This window comes from Heterocephalus glaber, unplaced genomic scaffold, assembly GCF_053883595.1.
Source record: "Heterocephalus glaber isolate CG9 unplaced genomic scaffold, H.glaber_assembly_v1.0 deba00001442, whole genome shotgun sequence".
Taxonomy (NCBI): Eukaryota; Metazoa; Chordata; class Mammalia; order Rodentia; family Bathyergidae; genus Heterocephalus; species Heterocephalus glaber.
The window spans coordinates 44,560,101-44,585,061 of NW_028258296.1; the positions used below are offsets into that span (position 1 = coordinate 44,560,101).

Consider the following 24,961-nt stretch of genomic DNA (forward strand, 5'->3'; position numbering starts at 1 on the left):
CCTGACTCTCTTGCATGAGGCAAGAGGCAAGTCTCTTGGCCCATCTGGGTGGCTGAGTGGCTCAGGGGTTAACATGCCTGCAGCAGGGGCAAGTTTCCTTGTGGATCTCTGGCCTCAGTTACCTTTGCCTCAGTATCATCTGCTAGGATACTTTCTGATGAAGGGCATGAAAGTGGAAATGTAGTTCTTCTTTGCTAGAAGTAGCAGGCATCACCATTGGTTCATCTGACATCTGAGTCCATCTTGCCTGAAGAAGGTTCTGCAAACACTAATGCATCCCCACCTCCAGGCCTCTCTGCTTGGGCAATGACCCCTCCTCCTTCTTGACCCTGACCTCCACCAGGCCTCATTACCTCCCCCTGTGGTCACTGTTTCCAGGAGGAAGTAGGAGGTGAGGCCAGACTGTCCAGAGGCTTGGGTGACTGCCAGGCAAAGCCACCTCTTCCCTCTGTGGTGTCTGGAGTGGCTAGGAGGGTGAGGGAAGGGATGGGAGGAAATCCTGCCTGCAGCACTGCCAGCAGCCCACAGGAATACCACACCTCTCCAGCCCATGTCCTCAGCGACCCTCTCCACATCCCCACTCGGCTGACCAGCCTTCCCTTCTCTCCCCTACAGCTGGGCACGCAGGACTGTCTCTCCATGAGAGAAGACGTGATGGGGCCGTCTGCCACTACCCTCCCCAGCTCTTCTCTGGGAAATGTGGCCTTCCTACCATCTGAGCTCCTGCCTGCCAGGACTGGACCAGAACAGCCAGGCTAGGGTCCCTATGCCTTGACCTCAGACTTTCGACCAACTGAGAGAGGGCCAGAGGACACCCCCGACACTGCCTTTATTTATTGTGGGCCCTGGAGGCTCTGTGAGCTTAAGGAAGGCTGGTGAGCTGGCTCAGGACCTTCTCCCTCAGGGGCTGCACCCTCTGCTTCTTCTTCTCTGCCAGCACCCGGGTCAAGGACCCACCTGCCAGTGGCATGTGGGAGACCAGAGTGGGTGCTGAGGAGCCATCTGGTACCAAGAGATTTCATTGTTGACATGCAGGGACCTGTCTCCAGAGAGGAGTCTTTGATCAGGGTGGGGCATCAGCCTGATTTCCTGTAAAGGCAAGCAGCCCAAAAGATAGGAAAAAAGAGGAGGCCTCTAGCAGTGTGCACTGACAGCTTGAAGGGATCTATACCCTCTACTCACCTGAGTGCCCTCCGCTGGTTGCCAGGTGGTGAGGGGAGGCCAGCTCTTTCCTCAGGACCTGCCTACCCTGACTCATGATGCCAAGAGGAGGACCTAGCTCTGGTCTCTACACCTCCTTCCCTTCAGCCCCTGCCAGAGCTTCTCCTGGAGGCCAGGCAGAGGCTCCCCTCATGAAGGAAGCCATTGCACTGTGAAAACTGAACCTGCCTGCTGAACAGCCTGCCCCTTCCATCCCCATGAGCAAGCATCCGTCCAAACGTCCTCCCACCTCTCCAGCCTCTCCCCAGCTTCCTGCACTGAGCTGGTCTCACCTGTCGACTGAGGGAGCCCCTAAGCCCTAAACTTCTCCTGATTCAACTTTTGACTCCTCGGGTGGAGCAGGTGGAAGAACTGCCCAGGCCATCAGCCAGAGCTGGTCTTTAGGCTGTGTGTTCACCCAGGTTTCTGCATCTTGCACTTTGACATTCCCAAGTGGGAAGTGACTAGTGGAAAGGAGAAAGGGAGGGAGGTGGAGGCAGAGAAGTGCAGGGAGAGCTCTGACTGAAACCAGGATTGAAAATATGAGTATGCCCCTGAGACTGGGGAGACATCTGCACCCCAACCCCTCAGTCCAGCCTACTTTGCCTACTGCCGGGAGGCACCTGCAGCTGAACAACTTGTCCCCATCAGGAGCCCTGGAGCTGGGCTGCATTCCAGCCCCACCTGCATGGTCCCCAGCTCTCCTCTTTTGGTCCTTCTTTTTTCTGACCCTTATAGGCAGTGACACCCTCCAACTCTCACCCCACCATCTCGGGCTAGGCAAGCCAGAGCTGGAGAGGAACCAGGAGACCCAGGCAACTGCTTCCAACTCTGCTCTGAGGACCTCTGCTTCCTGGGCTGGCCCCTGCCATGGCTCTGAGACCTGGGAACCAGGTGACAGGGCTGTCAATTGCCCCTCGGTCCCTTTTTGCTGCTGTGTCCCTCCTTTCCTGCCACCCTGGGCCCTCCACTGAGAGATCCTGTCCTCCCTGGCTGCTGGGCCTGTGACTTCCTAATCCTGCCAGAGAGAGTGAGGGTCTGCTGACCCACTGCCCCTGTCCTGATGCTGATGCTAAGGGAGGGGCAGCTGAGAACTTTCTTATGGGGCTCATCCTTCTAGTCACAGGCTCCATATTCCATGCTAGAAAATATATATTTTAAAATGGAAGGAAAAAAACAGAAAAAAAGGCATTCCCCCACATCTCTCAACTTTAAACATATAGTATTTAAAAAATCAAAACAGCAAATTCAACCAATTGCAGAAGCTCTTTGCGGGCACTTAGTGACACCATGGTGGGAGGAGCTCCAGAGCTACCTCTGGGTGTCCCTCTTCTGGCTACCTGCACAGGATCCCTTACTTTCCTCTGAGAAAGCCCAGAGAGAACATTGGCTCACGAACTGTGAGATTGTGTTTTTATACTTGGAAGTGGTGAATTATTTTATATAAGGTCATTTAAATATCTATTTAAAGAATAGGAAGCTGCTTATATATTTAATAATAAAAGAAGTGCACAAACTGCCACGTGTGAGTCATGGGAAAATTTGCTTTTGGGGTTGTAGATGACAAATATAGGGGTGGGTGGGCACACATCAGCTGCTGGGTGAGCCCCAGCTCAGAAAGCTTTTTTCAAGGGACATGGGGAAGAAGAGCTCTCTCCAAGTTTCAGTCTTGTTACTAAAACCTCCTGTATTGCTGTCCCAAACACATTCATCTACATATCTGTGCAATAAGAAATTAGGCAAAAGCAGCCAAACCTCAGGCCTGGCCACTGGCCCCAGTTCCAGCCCAGCCTAGCCCAGTCCGGGAAAATGCTGGTTGGGCTCAATCCAAGGGCCCCAGGGCCCTGTGAGGAGAAGGCTCTGACCACTGAACCTTTGGTCCGTGGGCGAGGGAGCTGGCCAGGTACCCACAGGGTGCTGAGATGAATGACCAATGACTCAAGGCTGGGAAAGGGACAAAACTAGTGAGGAGCAGAGCCTGCCCTTTGCTTGAGGGACCTTAGGGCCTGATCTTCCCACTGAAAGTGGAGGGGAGACCAAGGATGTGGCCTTTCATGGGGAAAAGGGCCATGTGGCCCAAACTCACACCCCAGGTAAAGCTGAGACATCTCCCAGAGATGTGGTGGACAAAGTTTTGGATCATCTGGTGTTCTCAAAAATACTGACATCCAAGCTGTACCCAAGATCAAAATACCAGGATCTTGGGCAGGGACCAAGAATGGAAATTTGTAAGACATTTCAAATGACTCAAATGAGATCCAAGGCAAAAAGCACCCAGAGCCACACTGTTGGATATGGCCTCTGTGAAAGTTTAAATTCATTAAAATGAAATAAAAGTAAGCATTCAGCTCCTCAGCTTCACTAGTCACATGTGGCTGCCATGTTGGACAGCACAGAAATATGACATTTACATAATTACAGAAGTTCTACTGGATAGCACTGCCTACAAGGCTGGGTCCCTACACTTAGAGGACCAAAGATACAGGACCAGGACTGGCATTAAGTGGTCAGGTGTCTCAGTCAACTTATCCTATGTTTGCCGCCCCGCCCCCCCCATTCCTCACCATTTCTCTTTCTACCCAAAAGCTGCTCAGAAAGTTTTGAAGAAATATTTTTTTTCCTTCAAGGTTTTAATTTTAAAACGTCTCCTCCTCTGAGAATCCTCCCCAGACTGACTCAAGCCCCTAAGGGCCATCCAGGTTTAGCTCCTTCCTCTCCTGTGCTCTTCCAGACTTAGCACCGGTTTTCCTGTCCATCTGTCCCATCAGGCCATAGAATGTGGCAGGAACTGTGTTGTTCTTCCTCGTATCCTAGGAGTTGAGAGTACCCTGGCACACAGCAGGTGCTCAGAAAATGTGAATCATGAACACATGATTAAAGACCTGATCATGGGAAACTCTCACCAGATTTAATCAACGCCATCATCTCCTGGGCCCTCTACTGGTATTAGACAATGGATTTAATACCTAATAAGTACAATATCAGTGACCACACAGGGGAAGTATTTTCAACAGAGAGATCTTGCTGTCTTCTGATGGAGAAAGGGCTAGGTTAAAACTCTATTCAATCAGAGGGTTGTGTTCATAGAAGATATATTTCAAAGCCTTTAAGCAATGATTGCAGGGAAACAAATAAGAACAGAAAATTCTACCCCTTACCTGCCTTTCCAGAAGTCCCAGAAGTGCCAGAGTTCCTCAGCAGCCCTTTATCTGGGTTTGACTTGCTGCAGGTGCTGCTTAGGAAGCATCAGCCCTCTAGAGCACTGTTTACTGGATTTAGAGTGAGAACATAGCTCTTTGGCTTCTATGTTTTATTGTCTAGCTATGTGATCTTGACTAAGATGCTAACCTCTCTGAGCCTCAGGTTTCTCCTCCTCTGTGGAACTGCTTTCAACCAAATGTACTTAAACTGATATTCAAATAAAGTGACAAGCCCAAAAGCACTTAGTGGCTCCAAAGGGCTGCAATAAATAGTGTGCTCTGATGCTGCCCCTGCCAGGTGGTCCTAACAGTGCCCATGCCAAATAGTTTCCTTCTGAACATACACGGGGAATGAGGATGCTTCCAGGGCCTGGCTGATCTCTGTGGAAGGTGGCAGAGCTGCCTGCTCCCTGCAGGGATGAGGGGTTTTATGTGCTGGTTAGCAGGCAAGGTCAGGAACTCCTGTTCAGAGAATATAAGCAGAAGGGCCCAGCCAAACCTCTAAACCTCTATCCGGCCAGAGGCAGGAAAGTGAATCAAAAGCAACCAGGAAGAAGTCTGAGGTTAACCTCGTGCAGACTGTGGGCCATGGTAAAGAAGGGGTTGGTGAGGGTACTGGGGTCTGGGCAGGGCCTGGTAGGCATCCCGCGACCCCTTGAGCAAGGCTCTAAAGTCACTCGGGGTTGGGGAATGACTAGGCAGCTGTGGAGAAAAGAGGCCGAGCTTCCCAGCCAGTGTTCCTCCCCTGCCCCGGCGAGGTCCTCTCTGCTAGAGCAGCACTTTTGTCCCTTAGTTTTCCACTTCAGTTTCTTGGTGTGGGTGAGGGAGTAAAAGGGGTTGAGGGAGTAAGCAGGCTCTGCTGCCTTGGATGCTGGGACTGCTGAGGGCGCAGCATGGCCTATGCCAGCCTGGAAAGGCCCACAGCAAAGTGGCTGAACACAGAGAGGCTCACTCCCCCTTCAGAGGCTGTGGCCTGTCTCCAGTCTGGGACTATAGGAAAGCTCACTGGCTTACCCCCATAGTCCTGTCTAGAGCCTACACTGACTCATCTCCAAAAATGGGTGGCTGGGAGTCAGAGGAGGATATGGATGACAGCCATTGCAACACCTTGAGCTCTGTAGGGACAGTGCCGGGGCAAGCAAGGGCTGGATGGGTGGTTTTGTGCCTCACAATGGAAAAACAACTAAACATGTGCAAAAGCCTAGGAAGCTGAGGAGAAAGTGTCATTGTGTACATGCTTTGTGCAAACTTGCCAGGAAGAGCACAAGAAGAAACACTCGGAAGCTTTTGTCCACTTTCCAGAATTTTCTAAGAAGTGCTCAGAAAAGTGGCATGCCTTTTCTGTGAAAGAGAAAAGAATCTGAAGACATAGCAAAGGCCAGCAAGGCCTGTTATGAAAGAAAAACAAAAAAATCCCTCCTACAGGGGAAACAACAAAGAATTTCAGGGAACCTGAGGTAACCAAGAGGCCTCTGTCAGCTGTCTTGTCCTATCCCGAGTATCATCCCACATCAAAGAAGAGCATTCCTGCCGATTCACTGGCAGTGTCACAAATAAATTGGGAGATGTGTGGAATAATACTGCTGAGAGTGACAGGCAGCCTTATGAAGGCTCCTCAGCTGAAGGAAAAATGCAGAAAAGATATTGCTGCATGCAGAGCTAATGGAAAGCATGGCACAGGGAAAAAGGGGAGGGAAGCTGAAAAAAGCAAGAAAAAGAAGGAAAAGGAGGAAGAGGAGGAAGAAGAGGAAGAAGATGATTCTATTGGGCGCAGTGGCTACTAGGGAGACTAAAGTAGGAGGAACACTTGAGCCAGGAGTTCAAGGCCAGCCTGGATGTCATAGCAAGACTGTCTCAAGAGAAAAAATGATGATATTGAAGTGGGTTCTAGCACAATTTTTTCTTGTCTATAAAACATGTAAACCACTCTCTACACACAACTTTCTCCTTTTAAAGAAAAAAAAAATTGAACATAAGGCTGTATAAATTTGTTTTTAAACTGTTCTGTATTCTTTTCTTGTATAGTTAACTCACTACCAAATGTGTCTTTAGAAAGCCCTGTCCTGGTGGTATTGTCAGTGGCCTCTAACACTGCTTGTTAAACAATGAAGGTTATAAATTGGTGTGGAAATTTAAAGCAGGTTATGTTCATGCACAGCGCACATTAATTATATGTTGCAGATTGTCAGGGCTTTTTTCTCAATTTAAGTTGGTTCTGATATAACTTATACAAAATAGTTTTGTTAACAGAATATCACTCTATAATTGCAAAAAAGTTACAGCTGTTTCGTTGACATTCTGAATGCTTCTAAGCAAGTAAGTTTTTTAATTTAAGAAAAAAGAAAGAAGTCATACATTGGGGTGATGGAGGTAGGCTGTGTCAGGAAAGTTGTCAGGCAAGTTTCTTGCAGAAAGGCTAGATGAGAGTCCTAAATTAGACTCCAACTGCAGTGGTCCACAGACCAGACCCCTGCTCTGAGGCCCTGGACACCTCCGCTGTAGTCCCTTTGCACCTATGCCTAGTGAGGTCTACAAAGGCAGGAGACTTATCCTCATTTATTCACTCAGTTTCCCATTTCTAGACACTGAGGATGTAATTAAAATAGTGAGTGGAGGAAGCAGGTATTAGTTAAGCAATCACACAAATAAGTAACTAGTTATAAAATATGAATGAAGCTAGAAATATTCAGGTGCTATGATAATAGAGGACCCAAGCTAGGGATGTAGGTCCATGTAGAAAATGAAGGCAGAAGAAGCCATAGAAGGGTTACAGGGGTGAGAAATGGTCCATTCCTTCTCATTTTCCAAGGCTGCCAACAAGATAGAATGGAAAACTATTTACTAATTATATGGTATGTGTGAGGCACTCTATAAAAATGCAATCTCATTCCATCCTACTACATCCCTGCAAGCTAAGTCCTAATGTTCTCTTTGACAGATACAAAGCTTAGCTTAGAAAAACTTAATAACACAAGCTCAAGGTCCCAAGTTCGATCCCTGTTGCCAAAAGAAAAAAAGAAAAACTTAATAACAGACAAGTTCACAGCAGCTAACAGTGGCAAAGCCTGTATTTGAACCCAGGACTAGCTGTATTCAAAGCCCATACTCTTGTCACAATATCACACTCTTATAGGCATTTAACAGATACCTCTTGCACAAATGGACAGCTCAGGTCAATCTGGCAGTCTTGGAGAGTCTCAAAACCTTAGTATTGTCTTTTTCTTCCCTTTAGAAGGATTGTGTAGTCTGGAAATGGGCAAAAAATGCACTTGATAGACCTTCCTCTCTTGGTTCTTCTGCTAACCCTAAAAAACCAGGAAAGAAGATGAACCATCCTGGGTGGTATGCCCTTTCTAGGGCTCTGGAGGAAGGTCTCCTTTGACAGTCAGCCCCTCCTTTCAGCTTCTTTTGGCTTGGATCCTTTGTGACCCATGCCTTTTCTCTCTACACATTTGGGTGACTTTGAAGCCCTTGGTTAATTATTGGCCCAAGTAATATCTGGCACTGACCACTTCAGCTGCTATCATCTTTATTTTGCCTGATCATGACCTTCTTTGATGAAAAGGCTAAACATTTGCTCTCCTAGATCCAGCCAGATCTTCAGGGGAGGTTATCCGGGTTGGGGGTAGCAATACATGGGCAAAGGTGGATCACGATTATTGAAGGTAATATCTGCAGGTTTAGCATTCTCCAGTGATTCTGAGGAGACAGGCCTAAGGCTGGGGGCTAGAGGGATGTCTTTCCATTTTCTGATATCCTCTTCAATCTCTTTTTTCAAAGTGCTATAGTTTTCAGAGAAGAGGTCTTTGATTTCTTTTGTTAGGTTGAGTCCTAGGTATTTCTGTTTTTTGGATGCTATTGTGAAAGGAATTGTTTGCCCTATTTCTCTCTGAGTAAGTCTGTTGTTCCTGTAGAGGAAAGCTATTGAGTTTTGTGTGTTGACCTTGTAACCAGCTACTTGACTGAATTTGGATATTAAATCTAGAAGACTTTTGGTGGAGTTCTTGGGGTCTTCTATATAGAGTATCATGTCATCTGCAAATAATGACAATTTGACTCCTTCATTACCTATCTTTACTCCTTTTATTTCTTTCTCTTGTCTAATTGCCATGGCTAATGTTTCCAAAACTATATTGAACAGGAGTGGTGACAGTGGACATCCTTGTCTTGTTCCTGATTTTAGTGTGAAGGATTTCAGTTTTTGACCATTTAGTATGACATTGGTTGTTGGTTTTTCATAGATGGCTTTCATCAGATTGAGGTAGAGACTGTTTATTCTGATTTTTTGTAGGGTTTTTATCATAAATACGTGTTGGATTTTGTCAAATGCTTTTTCCGCATCTGTTGAGATGATAAGAAGGTTTTTGTCCTTGGCTCTATTGATACAGTGTATTACATTGATTGATTTTCGTATATTGAACCATCCCTGCATCCCTGGGATGAATCCCACTTGATCAGGGTGTATGATCTTCTTGATGATCTTCTGCATTCTGTTTGCCAGTATCTTATTAAGGATTTTTGCATCTATGTTCATTAGTGAGATTGGCCTATAGTTCTCTTTTCAGTTGGGTCTTTCTCTGCTTTGGGGATCAAGGTGATGCTTGCTTCCAGGAATGAATTTGGGAGTATTGCTTCCCTTTCAATTTCATTGAAGACCTTAAAGAGTTGTGGCAGCAGTTCCTCTCTAAATGTCTTGTAGAATTCAGCAGCGAAGACATCAGGGCCCGGGCTTTTCTTAGTTGATAAGTTTTTAATTACATTTTCAATTTCATTGGTTGATATTGGGTTGTCCAGAATTTTTAGGTCTTCTTCGTTCAACTTTGGTAATTCATATGTGTCTAGGAATCTGTCCATTTCTTCTGTGTTGTCCATCTTATTGGCGTATGGGTTCTGGAAGTAGGTATTGATGATCCTCTGGATTTCTCCTGGGTCTGTTGTAATTTCACCCTTTTGGTTCCTAATTGCATGGATTTGGGCCTTTTCTTTCCTTTTTCTGAGAAGGTTGGCTAAAAGTTTGTCAATTTGTTTGATTCTTTCGAAGGACCAACTCTTGGCTCCATTGATTTTTTGTACCGTTCTCTTAGTCTCCATTGCATTGTTTTCTCCTCTGACCTTTATAATTTCCTCCCTTGTATGAGCTTTGGGGTTGTCCCGCTCTTCTTCTTCTAGAAGCTTGAGGTTCAGCTTCAGGTTATTTAATTGGGCTCGCTCTGTTTTCCTAATATGAGTATTCACTGCTATGAATTTCCCTCGTAAGACTGCTTTCATTGTGTTCCATAGATTCTGATATGTTTGTTGTATTGTCATTGTCATTTAATTGAAGGAACTGTCTGATTTCTTCTTTAATTTCCTCTGTGACCCATTGGTTATTCACAAGTGTGTTGTTCAATTTCCATGTGTTTATGAAATTTTTTGAGTTTCTTTTTCTATGGATCTCCAATTTCATCGCACTATGGTCTGATAATATACAGGGGATAACTTCAATTCCTTTGCACTTACTTAAACATGTTCTATGTGTGAGTATGTGGTCTATTTTGGAGAATGACCCATGTGCAGCTGAGAAGAATGTGTATTCTGATTTTGTGAGGTGGAAGACTCTGTAAACATCTGTTAAGTTCATTTTTTCAAGAGTTCAATTGAGTTCTAGTATTTCATTACTTTTTTTTAGTCTAGTTGATCTATCTATTTGTGACAGTGGGGTGTTGAGGTCCCCCACTACAATTGTATTAGTGCATATATGACTTTTCATGTCTGTTAGTATTTGTTTTATATAGTTGGGTCCACTAGTGTTTGGTGCATAGATATTTATGATTGTCATCTCTTCCTCTTGAATTCTTCCCTTTACAAGGATGTAGTGTCCTTCTTCATCTCTCTGAATCAGTGTTGGTTTGAAATCTACTTGATCTGCCAAGAGGATAGCTACTCCTGCTTTTTTGGGGGTTCCCGTCGCATGGAGTATTATTTTCCACCCTTTAACTTTCAGTCTATGAGTTTCCTTTTGAATTAAGTGTGTTTTCTTGTATGCAGCATATTGTTGGATTTTGCTTCTTGACCCATTCTGCCAGTCTATTTTTTTTGATTGGTGAATTGAGACCATTAACATTGATGGTTATAACTGAAACGTATTGACTTTTCATTGCCATGACTTTTTCTTTTTGTTGGGTTCTCCCCCTTTACATTTAATTTCTTGTCATGCCAGATGGGTTCATTCTGCTTTGCTTCCTGGGGTTGTGATCCTCAATGTCTGTTCCTAGGATATTGTGTAAAATTCTTTGGAGTGCTGGTTTGGTATTCATGAAGTTCCTAAGGTGTTCTTTGTCATGAAAGTATCTTATTTCTCCACCCATTTTGAAAGATAGTTTTGCAGGGTACATCAATCTGGGTTGGAGGCTGTTTTCTTTTAGGGCTTGGAATATGTCACTCCAAGCTCTTTTTGCCTTGATAGTTTGTGTTGAGAAGTCTGCTGTGATTCTGATAGGCTTTCCTTTTATGTGATTTGTTTCTTTTCTCTGACTGCTTGGAGAACTTTGTTTTTCTGTTGTGTTTCTGCAATCTTAACAATTATGCCTATGTGTAGATTTTTCTTGATCAAGGGTATTTGGAGTCCTATATGCCTCACTTATCTGTATGTCAAGCTCTTTTCCCCTGCTTGGGAAGTTTTCTGCCATTATTTCTGTGAAGAGATTTTTTATGTCATCTGCACTCTCTCCTGTTTCTTCATTGAGCCCAATCAGTCTTATGTTATTCTTCTTTGTATCATCTAGCAGCTGCTGGATTGATTTCTCATGTTCCCTTACAATTTTGAAGCAATTTTTCTTTTCCTGGTCACTAATTGCAATCTTATCTTGTATATCTGAAATTCTGTCCTCACATTGGCTCATTCTGCTGTGTAGACTTTCAATGGAGTTTTTCATGTCCTGGAAATCTATTTGCATCTGTTTTATGGATTCCATTTGTTTCTTATGTTGGGATTCCATCATGTTCCTGAGCTCCTCTCTAGATTTACTAATCATGTCTTGCACTAGGGGCACAATTTCTCCTGTTATCTGAGAAATTATTTCTGATTTCATTTTTTCCAGATCCCCTTTTGTTGCCAGTTCAGTGGCTCCAGGTGGTTGAGTATCAGAGTGTTCCATCTCATTTCCCTTTGGGGTTGCTGTAGGTGATCTGGAAGTCTGGTTTTAACACTTATTTATGTGTTTTCTCATTTCGACTGGGGTGGGGGGCTGTTAGCGCCTGCACGGATTACCTCCTCTGAGCTGGGTGAGGTGGGACACGGGCCAGGAGCAGTGGTAGGGATGGTGACCCAAAAGGCCTTTCCTGTGGGCTGGGAGCAGCGGGAGGGATGGTGGCCTGGAAGCCCCTTCCTCTGGGCCAGGAGCAGTGGGACGATGGCTCAGAAGCCCCTATGTCTGGACCGGGAACAGCGGGAATCAGTACCTTGGTCTGGTGGTCTGGTGTCCTCTGCATCTTTGTAGTGTGGAACCAGATGGCTGCTTGTCTGCAGCGGGGTGATTCAGTGTCTTCCGCATGACTCGGGACCTTGGTAGGGCGTGCACAGACCTTCCTGTGTGCAGCCCCTCATTGTCTTTTCCTAGGATATTGTCTAAAATTTTTTGGAGTGCTGGTTTGGTATTCACGAAGTTCCTAAGGTGCTCTTTGTCATGAAAGTATCTTATTTCACCATCAATTTTGAAAGATAGTTTTGCATGGTACATCAGTCTGGGTTGGAGGTTGTTTTCCTTTAGGGCTTGAAATACATCACTCCAAGCTCTTTTTGCCTTGAGGGTTTGCGTTAAGAAATCTGCTGTGATTCTGATGGGCTTTCCTTTGTATGTGATTTGATTTTTTTTTCTAACTGCTTGTAGAATTTTGTTCTTCTGTTGGGTTTCTGGATTCTTAACAATTATATGCCTATGTGTAGTTTTTTTTGATCAAGGCTAGTTGGAGTCCTATATCCCTCGTTTATCTGTATGTCAAGTTCTTTTGCCCTGCTTGGGAAGTTTTCTGCCATCACTTCTGTGAATAGATTTTTAAATCATCTGCACTCTCTCCTGTTTCTTCATTGACTCCAATCAGTCTTATATTATTCTTCTTTGCCTCGTCTAGCAGCTGCTGGATTGATTTTTCATGGTCCCTTACAGTTGTAAAGCAATTTTTCTTTTCCTGGTCACTAATCACAATCTTATCTTCTATATCTGAAATTCTGTGTTCACATTGGTTCTTTCTGCTGCATAAACTTTCAATGGAGTTTTTAATATCCTGGAACTCTGTTTGCATCTGTTTTATGGATTCCATTTCTTTCCTATGTTGGGATTCCATTATGTTCCTCAGATCCTTTATTTTTTATCTGTGTCCTCTCTAGATTTATTAATCATGTCTTGCACTATGGGCACAATCTCTGCTGTTATGTTAGAAATTATTTCTGATTTCATTTTTTCCAGATCCTCTTTTGTTGCCAGTTCAGGGAGTCCAGGTGGTTGAGCATCAGAGTGTTCCATCTCGTTTCCCTTTGGGGTTGCTGTAGGTGATCTGGAAGTCTGGTTCTGAAGCTTGTTTACATGTCTTCTCATTCTATGGGGTATGGGTGGGGTGGGGTGGGGTGCGGGGGTGCTGCTGGCACCCGCGCGGCTCACCTCCTCTGTGCTGGGAGCTGTGGCATGCCTACCTGGAAGCCTCCTCCATGCTGGGAGCCATGGCACACCTACCCAGAAGCCTCCTCTCCATAAATTACTTTTATCAGATTGAGATAAAGGCCTTCTATTCCAATTTTCCATAGGGTTTTTATCTTGTGTGGTTATGGACTTTGTCAATTGCTTTTTCTATGTCTAATGAGATGATCATGTAGTTTTTGTCCTTGGTTCTGTTACTGCAGTGTGTTACACTTATTGATTTGCATATGTTGAACTATCCCTGCATCCCTGGGGTGAATCCTACCTGGTCATGGTATTTAATCTTGATGATTTGCTGCATTCTGTTTGCCAGTATCTTATTGAGGATTTTTGCATCTAGGAGATTGGATTTGCATTAAGGAGATTGGCCTATAGTTCTCTCTTTTTTTTTTTTGGTACCAGGGATTGAACTTGGGTCTTTCCGCTTGTGGGGCAAGCAGTAGAACCACTGAACTAAATCCTCAGCCCCCAACAGTTCTCTTTTTTGATTGGATCCTTCAGTGGTTTCTGTATCAGGGTATTGCATGCTTCCAGGAATTATTTTGGGAGTATTACTTTCCTTTCAATTTCATTAAAGAGTTTGAGGTGTAGTGGCATTAGATCTTCTCTAAAGTTCTTTTAGAACTCAGCAGAGTTCTTTAGAATTCAGCCTGTCAGGACTTGGGCTTTTGGTTGTTGTTCTTGTTGGTAGTTTTTAAATTACTTCTTCAATTTCATTGATTGATATTGAGTTATTTAGAATTTTTATATCTTCTTGATTCAGCTGTGGTAATTCATATGTATCTAGGAATCAGTCCATTTATTCTGAGTTTTCCATCTTATTAGAGATTCCTAAGTAGGTATTATAGGTTCCCAAGTAGGAATTGATGATTTTCTGGATTTCTGCAGGATCTGTTGTGATTTTACCCTTTTCATTGGTAATTGCATGGATTTTGGGTCTTTTCTTTTCTTTTTTCAATAACGTTGGCTAAGGGTTTGTCTATTTTCTTTAATCTTTCAAAATCAACTCTTTGATTCATTGATTCTTTGTATTATTTTCTTAGTCTTGATTGTATTAATTTTTGCTCTGATTTTTATAATTTCCTCCCTCATATGTACTTTGGGTTTGGCTTGCTCTTCTTTTTCTTTCCTTCTTTCCTTTTTTTTTTCACCAGGGATTGAACTCAGGACCTTGCACTTGCAAGGCAGGTGTGGCACCACTAAACTAAATCCCCAGGCCTGCTCTTCTTTTTCTATAAGCTTGAGGTTCAACATTAACTTATTTATTTGAGCTTGGTCTGTTTTTCTTATTTGGGAATTCACTACTATAAACTTCCCTTGTAAGACTGCTTTCACTGCATTACATAAGTTCCAGTATATCATATTGACATTATCATTTAATTGTAGAAACTGTCTAATCTCTTCTTTAATTTTATATGTGACTCTTTGGTTGTTCAGGAGGATATTATTTAATTTCCATGTGTTTATGTAGTTTTTGTGGTTTCTCTTGCCATTTATTTTCAATTTTATTGCACTATGATCTGATAATATGTATGGGACAATTTCCATTACTTTGCACTTACTTAAGTATGCTCTATGAGCTAGTATGTGGTCTATTTTGGAGAAATTCCCATATGCTGCTAAGAAAAATGTGTGTTCTGTTTTCATTGGGTGGAACACTTGGTAGATATCTACTAAGTCTATTTGTTCAAAGGCTTGGTTCAGCTCTGATATTTCTTGTCTAGTTGATCTGTCTGTTTGTGATAGTGGGATATTGAGGTTCCCCTTTACAATTGTATTCCTGCTTATCGATTTTTCATATTCATTAGCATTTTTTTAATAGTTGGATGTGCCAGTATTTGGTGCATATATATTTATGATTGTTATCCCTTCTTTTTGGATTGTCCCCTTAACAAGTATGTAGTGACCTTCTTTATTTCTTCTGATCAGTCTTAGTTTGAAATCCACTTTGTCTGCAAATAGAATAGCTACCCCTGTTTTTTTCCAGGCTCTTGTCATATAGAGTATTGTTTTCCATCCTTTGACTTTCAGAAATTTTTTGAATTTCTTTTTTGAGTTAATTATATTTCTTGTATATAGAATATTATGGATCTTGTTTCTTTCTCCCCCCCCCCCCCAGTACTGAGGATCAAACTCAGGACCTCTTGCTTGCAAGGCAGGCATGGGATCACTGAGCTCAATCCCTGACCCTGGATCTTGTTTCTTTTTTTTTTTTGGTACCAGGGATTGAACTCAGGACCTTGAGCTTGCGAGGCTGGATCTTGTTCCTTGATCCATTCTGCCAATCTGTTCTTTTGATTGGTGAGTTGAGACCATTCACATTGATGGTTATAACTGATATGTATTGACACTTATTCTTGTCATATTATGTTCTAGCTGTTGGTTCCCTTTCTTTCCCTTCTGTTTAATTGCTTGCCTTACCTGGTGGATTCATTGTTTTGGGATTCATGGAATTGTCTTTGTCTTTCTTTTTCTAGAATATCCTTCAGAACTTTTTGGAATGGTTGTTTGGTGGTCATGAATTTCTTCAGGTGTTCTTTATCATGGAAATATCTTATTTCTTCATCAATTTGGAAAGATAATTTTTCAGAGTACAACAATCTAGATTGGAGGTTGCTTTCTTTTAGGGCTTGAAATACTTCACTCTGAGCTTGCCTTAACTGAATAGTTCGTATTGAGAAATCTGCTGTGATTCTGTTGGGCTTTTCTTTGTAGGTGATTTGTTTCTTTTCTCTAACAGCTTTTAATAGTCTGTTCTTGTACTTAATTTCTGGAATCTTGACAATTATATGCCTGGGTGTAATTTTTTTTTGATCATAGCTAATCAGATGTCTGTGTGCCTCACTTATCAGTATATCAAATTCTTTTTTTATGGCCTGGGAAGTTTTCTGCTATTACTTCTGTGAACAGGTTTTTTATGACCTTTGTGCTTTCTTTGATTTTTTTATTGATTCCAATTAATCTTATGTTATTCTCCTTTGCATCATCTAGCAGCTGCTGGATTGATTTTTTTGATTGTCCCTTGCTATTTTTAAGAAGCTTTCATTTGATGATTACTAACCACAAAATTGTCTTCTAGATCTGTTATTCTATCTTTGCATTGGTTGATTCTGCTGCATATAATTTCAATAGAATTTTTAATCTCCTGGATATCTGTTTTATGGAATCCAGTTCTTTCCTATCTCGAGCATTTATGTTTTCCATCACTTTCCTAAGCCCCTCTATTTTTCTTTTTAATCTGTATGTACTCTAAATTCACTATGTCCTTCATTCTGGTCATCATCTCTTTTATTATGTGTGTAATTATTTCTGATTTTTTTTTAGATATTCATTCATCTGCCTTGTTAATTCCACTGCTATCATGTCAGAAATTTCATCGAGGTGGCTTTTGATTTCTTTCACCTGATGCCCCCTGGATTTGCCTTGGGTCAACTGGAGGTGTGAGGTTGCATCTTGTGCCCATGTTTTCTCATTTTCTACTTTTTAAATTTGTTTTCTTCATTGATGCTTGCAAATTACTTATGATAGGCAACTTTATTACTAGTAATAAAGACTTTTTTGTAAAATGACTACTTTTCAGAGATATCTTCTAGGCATAGCTGGCCTTTGGCTTTTGAGCCTGTCCAAAGATCCTGCCTCTTCAATTTATTAGGAATGAGAGGTTGCTCCCTGTTTGGCCTAGTTCCCAATTCTTTGGTTCTGGACTACGGTATTATTTATGACCCCCAGACAATCTCAGCATTAACCTACAAGGAAGAAAAACTGATTATAACAACTATGTCACCTTGCCTAAAGTAGTACAATCAGTAATAACAGTAGCATGAAGCACAGTCTAGAAAATGACAAATTGTGATAACTGTTAATTTTCCACCTTGAACTATAGGTAAAAGATTTACAGTTACATAACAAAATCTTGAACAAATCAGAAAATTATATATAGTAAATATTCACTCAATAGAGCAATTGTACCTCCAGAGGAGAAAATTTAAAAAGGAAAAGAGAAAAAATAGAGAAATAGAAGAGATTAGAAGCAAAGTTGAAGGATAAAGGAAGATTACTCAAGCTTTGGGAAACTAGTGAAGAAGCTAGGAGGGAAAAAGAGAAGGAAAAACAGAAACAAGAACAAATCATAACAAAAAAACTAAAAACAACATTCACACTCTTGAAAAAACAAAAACAAACAATCAAGAAAAAAGCAAATAAAAAAAAGCAAAGAGAAAAAAAAGATATTTCTCTGTGAGTCCAAGTCTGTGTCTATCTTCTGGGGTCAACAGTTTTGTGGTAGTGTCCAATTCAGCATGTTACTCTGCTATAACTGGTAGACAAAGGAGGCAGACAGAGCCCAGATCCATGCTAGGTGATCCTAGCAAGCCAGCAGTAGGATTAGAGTGGTAGCCAATTCTGGTGCTTTCAACTCCACAGAAATTCAGGCTGATCCTGAACTCTAGTTGTGGGGTTGGGGCCTGAATTGTTCAGTCTACAACACTCTGGGTGTCTCTTGTCAGCCTGACTACAGCTCTATGACTCTGGACATCTCCTGTAGTTGTCCCTCATCCAATCACTGTGGGATTTCAACACTGGGAGCCCTGAGACAAAGCCAACCCATGACTGCTCCAAGACCTGGATTTAGCTGGCCCTTCCCTAAAATGATATCTGGCCAGGACCCCTCTCCAGGGGACATAGTAGTCTCCTGGATTGGAGTCACTCACCAGCTGTTGTAGTGCACAGCATCCACTACTCTGTTCCACTGGTATCTTTCTTTCTGGAGGCCTCCTGGAATCACTTGCCCTCCATGTGGCTTCATAGATTCAATCCTCCTCTCTCATACCATGAGCCAGGAGCGAGGGAGAAAGTGCAGTTTGCCCCTCCTTTTCTGAGTTGTGGCCTGTCTCTTCACCTTCTCTATGGGCTGCAATTTTCCCTTCAGATCCTTCCTAGGTCCTGGGGATCTATCTCCCTCCTTCTTTTCCTCCCCAAGTTGTTATTTTCCAGTGTCTGGATTCCAAATCTTAGAGAGATTGATTTGTTGTTGCTTACCACTCCACCAGCTTCCTGGAAGTCCTGCTCTGAGTATTTTTATATAGCAACATCAGTAACAAGTACATGAGTAGAAATCTGATTTCCGGAGTTGCAACATTATATTATTTAAATGTATGGTTTTCAACAGCAAAAAGTTGCAAAGCATATAAAAGTTTAAGAACATATGCCCTATAGATAGGAACAAAAGCAATCACTGTTCTTGAAGAAGCCTAAATGACAGACTTAATGAAACTTTAAATGTGTTCAAAGACTAAAGGAAAACATGTCTAAAGAACTAAAGGAAACTATTAACATGATATGTCACCAAATAGAGAATATGAATAAGGATTAGGAAGTATTTTTAAAAGAAACAAATAGAAACTATGGAATTGAAAAGAGCAATAAGTGAAATGAGAATTCACTAAAGGAGCTCAACATCAGAAGAATAGCCAAAAGAAAGACAGTGAACTTGAAGGTAAGCCCATTGAGATTGTCCAGTAAGGAACATAAATAATGAAGAACAATGAAGAGAAATTAACAGAGCTTCAAGACCTATGGTACATCATCAAGCCTAATAATATATACATAATGGAAGTAAAAGGAGAAGAAAGGAGTAAAGAATGTTTGAATCCAGGCCTGGGGGTATATGTCTCTAATCCCAGCTATTCAGAAGGCTGAGGCAGAAGGATTCCAAGTTCAAAGACAGCCTGGACAATTTAGCAAGACCCTGTCTCAAAATTAAAGTATAAAAAGGCCTGGGGATGTAGCTTAGTAACAGAACACTTGCCTAGCATGCATGAGACCTTGGATTCAATCCTATCACACACACACACACACACACACACACACAAATATTTGAAGAAATAATGTTTGAAAACTTTACACATCCAAGAAGCTCAACATACATCAATAGGATAAACCCAAAGAGATCCAACCTAGAAATATCATAATCAAACTTTTAAAAGATAAACAGTAGAATCTTAAAAACAGCAAACTAAAAGTGATTCATCCAATACAAAAAATCTTTAATAAGATTAAGAGTTAATTTTTCATAAGAAACCAGAGAAGGTAGAAGACAGGGATGTAGCATATTCAAAGTGCTAAAAGGGGAAAAAAACAGTCAACCAAGGATTCTATCACCAGCAAACTAGTCTTCAAAAACAAATGAGGAATTAAAATACTCCTAGATGAAAAAAAACAGAGCTTGTTTCTAAACTGATCTGACCTACAAAACATACCAAGGTGAAAATACACTAGACAGTAATTTGAATCTATGTGAAAACATAAAGTTACCAAAGGTAATGTATCATAAGTGTTTTCTTTATTTAATTTAAAAGAAAATTCATAAAGCAATAATTACAGAAATATACCTGTGTAAATTGGCAAAAATGTATAAAGATGTGATTGTGATAACAGTTTAAAGAAGGAGGAGGAGTTGAACTAGATTGTTATAAATTAAGAGGTTAATGGTAATCTCTATGGCAACCACTAGGAAAACAACTCAAAAATACATAATAAAAGAAATGACCAAGGAATTAAAATGATTCACCAGAGTATTTTTTCTCTATGAAAGCCTCATAGACTGGCAGTCAGTGAAAAACGGGGAGGCTTGAGTCCTGAGGAGGGGAGAGATGCACATCCTCCTTGCCCCTCATCCCTCGTTAAACTCATACTCTAAAATAAAATATCCAGCATTCCCTAGTTTCCCGGGGACGTTCCCATGTAGAATCATGGTTCTTCCCCACAGAAACTCTGTGAAACAGGTTTTGTGTTAGAAGTGAGGACTCTGAGGCTCAGAGAGGTTAGGTGAGCCTCAGCCCAAGGACATTCAGCCAGTAAGTGTGAGAGCTAGAACTAAAATGAGATCTGACTTATTCAGGACTCTTTCCTCTGCAGCTTAGTTCAGGATTTGGCCACCAGAGATGATGGCTTCCTTTTTCTCTGTTCCTTTTTATAACTTTTGATTATGAAAAAATCAAACATATACAGATAAGGAAACAATGCTCCCCACCCCGATGTTTTTGCCATAAGATGTTCTGTTCAAAAAAATGTAACTGTTCAAGCTGCACAATGTTCCTACCAGATGTTTCAAGAATGTTCCATTAACCCCGCCCTCCTGCTTCTGTGAGCATGCTTTCCCGGTACATGGACCCACCCCCGTACCCCATACATCCCTATATAAGGTTGTTTCCATTTCTCTTCAGGGCTCAGACTTCAGAGTATGAACTTCTCTGAGTCCAATAAAAGGTTCCTTCCATCTCTCTGAGTGCTGCCCTCCAATTCTTCACCTCCAGAGACCTTCGGATAGCTATAACACTTGGCCAGAACACAGAGCTCTAACACTTGGCTGTAACACCAAGCTGTTGCACTTCACTGTAACAATACCAAAGTAAAGAGATAGTAAAATGAACTCCCACATATCCAGCACTCCACTTCAACAATTATGGCTAATCTTGACCCATCCTACCCCTCACACTAGTTATGGCTTCTCCTCCATTATTCTGAGCCAAATCCTAGGCATACCATCTGCAATGTAACAATTCTATGTCTTTAAAATACTATAAAGATGCATTTTTTAAAACAACCACAGTACTCTTTTTTTTTTTTTCCTTTTTCAGTACTGAGGATTGAGCCCAGCTTCACACTGAGCTACATCCCCAGCCCTTTTTTGAGAAAAACTTTTTTTAACTCCATAAATTGCTCAGGCTGGACTTGAACTTGTAATACTCCTGCATCAGCTTCTCAAAGTGCTGGGATAACAAGTGTGAACTACCACACTTGGTTTGTGATCATATATCAAAGTATTTTAATTTCTCTAATTGTCTTTAAAAACATATTTAGAGTTTGTTCGAATGTGGATCTAAATATCACTCATGCATTGCCATTAGTTGATTTTTCTCAAGCCTCTTTTCATCTACAGGTTTTGTTCATTTCTTTTCCCCTAATAGTTTATCTGCTAAAACAAAACAAAACTAGCTCATTAGTCCTGTACTTTCCCAGAATCTGGAAACTGCAGCACTAAGATAAACTCAAAGAGATTCACAGAGTCACTAACATGTTCTCATAAAAACTGTATTTCCTCTTTTTTAATTGGAAATTAGATCTAGAGGCTGCATCAGATTCAACTTTTTTACAAGTATATTTCATAGGAGCTGCTATATGCTCTGATCAGCAGGTATATAGGACAGGTTGGTTCCTTTTTCTCTCATGACATTTTTATCTTTATGACTTGGAAATAGCTTAAATGTCTGATACTGTGAGAATAGTTACATAATTCCACTACAGTGAAATTTTATGCAGCCATTACTGATCAGAGTTTTCACAGAGTACTGAGTGATGTGGAGAAATGTTTATCATATAGTATTGAGGAAAAAGTAGGAATTTAAAATATATAAAGTGTACCATAAACTTACACACTGAAAAAAGACTAGAAGGAACCTCTAATTAGAAGAAATAACAATTGTGTCTGTAGATACTATTTGTAATGACTGGAATTATGAGCAATTTTTCTTACCCTTTCTATAATTTTCAATTTTTAATAATGCATTTATATTACTTTTATAATGCACAAAATATTTTGTAAAACTTCTATTTCTGTATGGAAAGCTGCAATTTATTTTTTTAAGTCATTCACAGAACCACAAAATGTTACCTTGAGGCAAGATTTAAACAAACTAAGCAGCGTGACCATAGAACAAATTGCTAGTCAGTTTCTGGTTGGTGACAGTGTTTGATGTCCCTAAATGGTCATTTTGGTCACAAAACACAGTCTGCTAGTCACAGGGCATTAGCAAGAATACAGACAGTTCATTAGAAAGGCCAGGAGAGCAGACCGCTTGGTTTGATGGTCAGGCCTCAAAGAGCCTGGGTCTTCAGAATGTCCAGTCCCACTGTCCTGGACCCTCCTCCCAATCACACAGCCACAGAGACTGCATCCTATGGACACTGGGGCAATGACAAGTGCTTCTAGCAGGGCTAGCCCATTGCAGCAGCTTAACATAGAAGCAGGATTGAAGGTCCCTCTGCCAGGGCAGCAGTGCCAGACTGCAGGCTTGACTAGGACAGAGCAAGAAATGAGATTTTTCATTTCTGAGTTTGACCTTTGTCCCCTTCTTGGTCTAGGTTAACCTAGATTGATGCCATAAGCACAATAGGCATCAGATATTAATCCATAAAAAAAGATTAGATTTGAAGACCTTTGAGGCCCCGTTTGCAGCTCTAACAGTCTAACCTTTTCTGGCATAGTCATCTTCTAAAGTCTAAGGTCCAAGTGAACTACACCAAAGAGAGATATTTATGTTTCTTCAGCTATAAGTAATCATTTAAACATATGTCCCCACATATATACCATTGGGTTGCAGCAACATCACATATACAAATTCCACTCGCTGAGCTCACCCACTGGGGAGACCACAGACCAGTTTGGCAATTCTTTAATCAACCAGTCTCAGCTTTGGTGTTCTTGCATTCCTTAAAGTGAATGATTTATTTTCAATATTTTTTCTTTTTATAAAGGTAGTACAAACTGATTACAGGTAAATAGGAAAATATAGAAAGATCAATTAGAAAATTTAAATCTTAACCTCATCATTCAAAGAAAACTACTATCAACTTTCTGTTGTATTTCCTTATAGTATTTAATAGTGTGCTTCATTTTTTACATAGTTGATATAATGTATATCCAGTTTCATGTTGATTTTTAGTTAATATCATAATTATGGACATTTTCCCATATCATTACAGTTTCTGGCCAATATCTTTTGTTCTTCAACTTTCTGGGTCTTTTTTTTTATAGCTAATTAATCAATCCACAATCATATACTGAGCTTCTACCACATCCAAGACAGGTACAGTGGAGCATTCAATAGCATGTGACTATGACAACATTTGCATCCATGAGGAAATGAAAGACAAACATGTACAAAGCTTTCAGACCTGGCCAGGTAGCAAGGAACCCATGTGCATCTGAGAACTGGGAGAGAGATGATAGGCAATTCTGGTGATCGTATTTTTCAGCCAAAACTTAGGCTGACCAAAGTGACTAAGTTATTTAACCTCTTTGTGCCTCAGTTTCCTTAACTATAAATGGCACTGTGCAAGTGTTTGCTGTTTTATTATCTCAGAAACATAGAGGTATTTTAGAAGCTGCTGCTTCGTTGTCAAAATATTTGCATTTCTGGTACATTCTAACATGGGTACGAAATATTTGAAATTTGAACTATCCTCAGAGTTATAGAATGAAAAATCACTTTTAATGCAGGGGAAAGGAAATGGGGAAGGAAAGAGAGAGAGAGAGAGAGAGAGAGAGAGAGAGAGAGAGAGAGAGACAGTCTTTCTAGCTAATTATCCAGAGAGGAGAGGTATAAAATGGACTTTGGAATCTTCCTTAAAAATCCACTTTGATTTCATTCATAGTTCAAATACTGACTAAAGGCACTTCCTTCATCTGACACCTCCCACCCCCACACTCTGTATAGGCCTGCCGAGCACTCAGTGCTCTCCCGCCTAGAGAAGCACTCAGCTGACCTCTGTGGGCTTAAAGGAGAAGACAAATACAACTTCCAGACCAATTATTTCTGTCTTTATTTTTTAACCAGAAACTAACCCCTGACCAAGCCTCGTGTTCCTGGGCAAACATTTTCCACCAGCTTTTCAGCACAATGTAATTTGATATGGCAATATCAGTAGAGGTCCAAACAGAACATACTTTAAAAAGCATTTAGCTTTTTGGCTCACAATGACAGAACATCTCTCCCAGAGACTAGTCTCCTCATCCTTTGCATGGTTTGACAATGAGCAATTTTCTCATAACAATTTTTTAACTTGAGCAGCATTTTTTTAAGAAAAAAAAGAAAAAAGACTAACAAAGTCCAGCCCTTAACTCCTGCCTGGTGTTAAAACAGTGCTGCTGGGAAATGAGCCCTGATTAGAGTACCACAGCCTGGGTTCCCCTCTGAACCTCTTAATAAGGAGCTGGGAAGCTGCTCTCAGGGTGGAAGAGGTGGGAACAGACAATCCAAGGAATAATTCAAGGATTAAGAAGGGTTATGATAAGGCTGGGTTCAGCCCTTGGAAGCTGTCAACCTCCACAACACTGTTATTCCTAAGCCCCCAGCAGCTCAAGGTCACCTACAAAGGACGCAGGTAACTCCCTCACAGTCAAGGCCCAATCTACCATTCAACCTCATCTCCAGCACTTGTGTCTACATCTTGTAAAGATCCTCCTTCTTGCCATTCCTCAGCTTCTACCACTTCAGATGTCACCTTCCTGCGTCACCATATTATAGAAAGCTTTCCCCATCCTCCTGTCTGCAAATTGATCTCTTCTGTCACCCTACCTGAATTTCTCAAATACCATTTATTTCTTTCTCGTATGCCTCAAAGCTGTTTAGGTGCTGGTCTTGTTTTTCTTATACCCAATTATAATAATAACTTATTTCTATAATGCTTTTTGGATTACAAAACAATTTTGCATATATTTTATCACTCAGGCCTCACTTCTGGTTAAGTGGCTTCTTGTTTTATTTTGCTGTGGTCCTAAGGATTGAACCTAGGGCATTTGTACTTAACTATAACCCCATCCCTTTTAATTTTTATTTTGAGACAAGGTCTTGCAAAGTTGCTAAATTGCCCAGGGCTTAAACTTGTTATGCTCCTGCCTCAGCCTCTCAGACCACTGGGATTATAAGAAAGTGCCACCATACCCAGCATTGGTAGCTTTTAAAATTATTTACAAGGAAGGATCTGAACCCAAGAGTTTAAATAACTGGTGTAATGACGCACCAAGCCAGGGCTTTTATGCCAAGTCTCCTCTGTTGGACTGTCAGTTGCTAGAGGACAAGGAACTCTACCTTAATCATCTTCACAGCC

General features: G+C 41.4%; 1 protein-coding gene across 7 annotated transcripts in view; it reads left to right on the forward strand.

Annotated features, from left to right (window-relative positions):
• The window catches only part of Csf1 (colony stimulating factor 1), a 44,456-nt gene that overhangs the window by 15,978 nt on the left and 3,517 nt on the right, over positions 1-24,961 (forward strand). For 4 of the 7 annotated variants that reach the window (XM_004853660.4, XM_004853662.3, XM_021265622.2 and 1 more), the window contains one exon: positions 616-2,722. The exons of 2 other annotated variants lie outside the window; for them this stretch is intronic. The gene's annotated coding sequence lies outside the window, so the exon portion shown is untranslated. Of the gene's footprint in view, positions 1-615; positions 2,723-16,396; positions 16,416-24,961 lie in introns of those variants that run through there. One more of the 7 variants, XM_087213242.1, reaches the window with a different exon arrangement.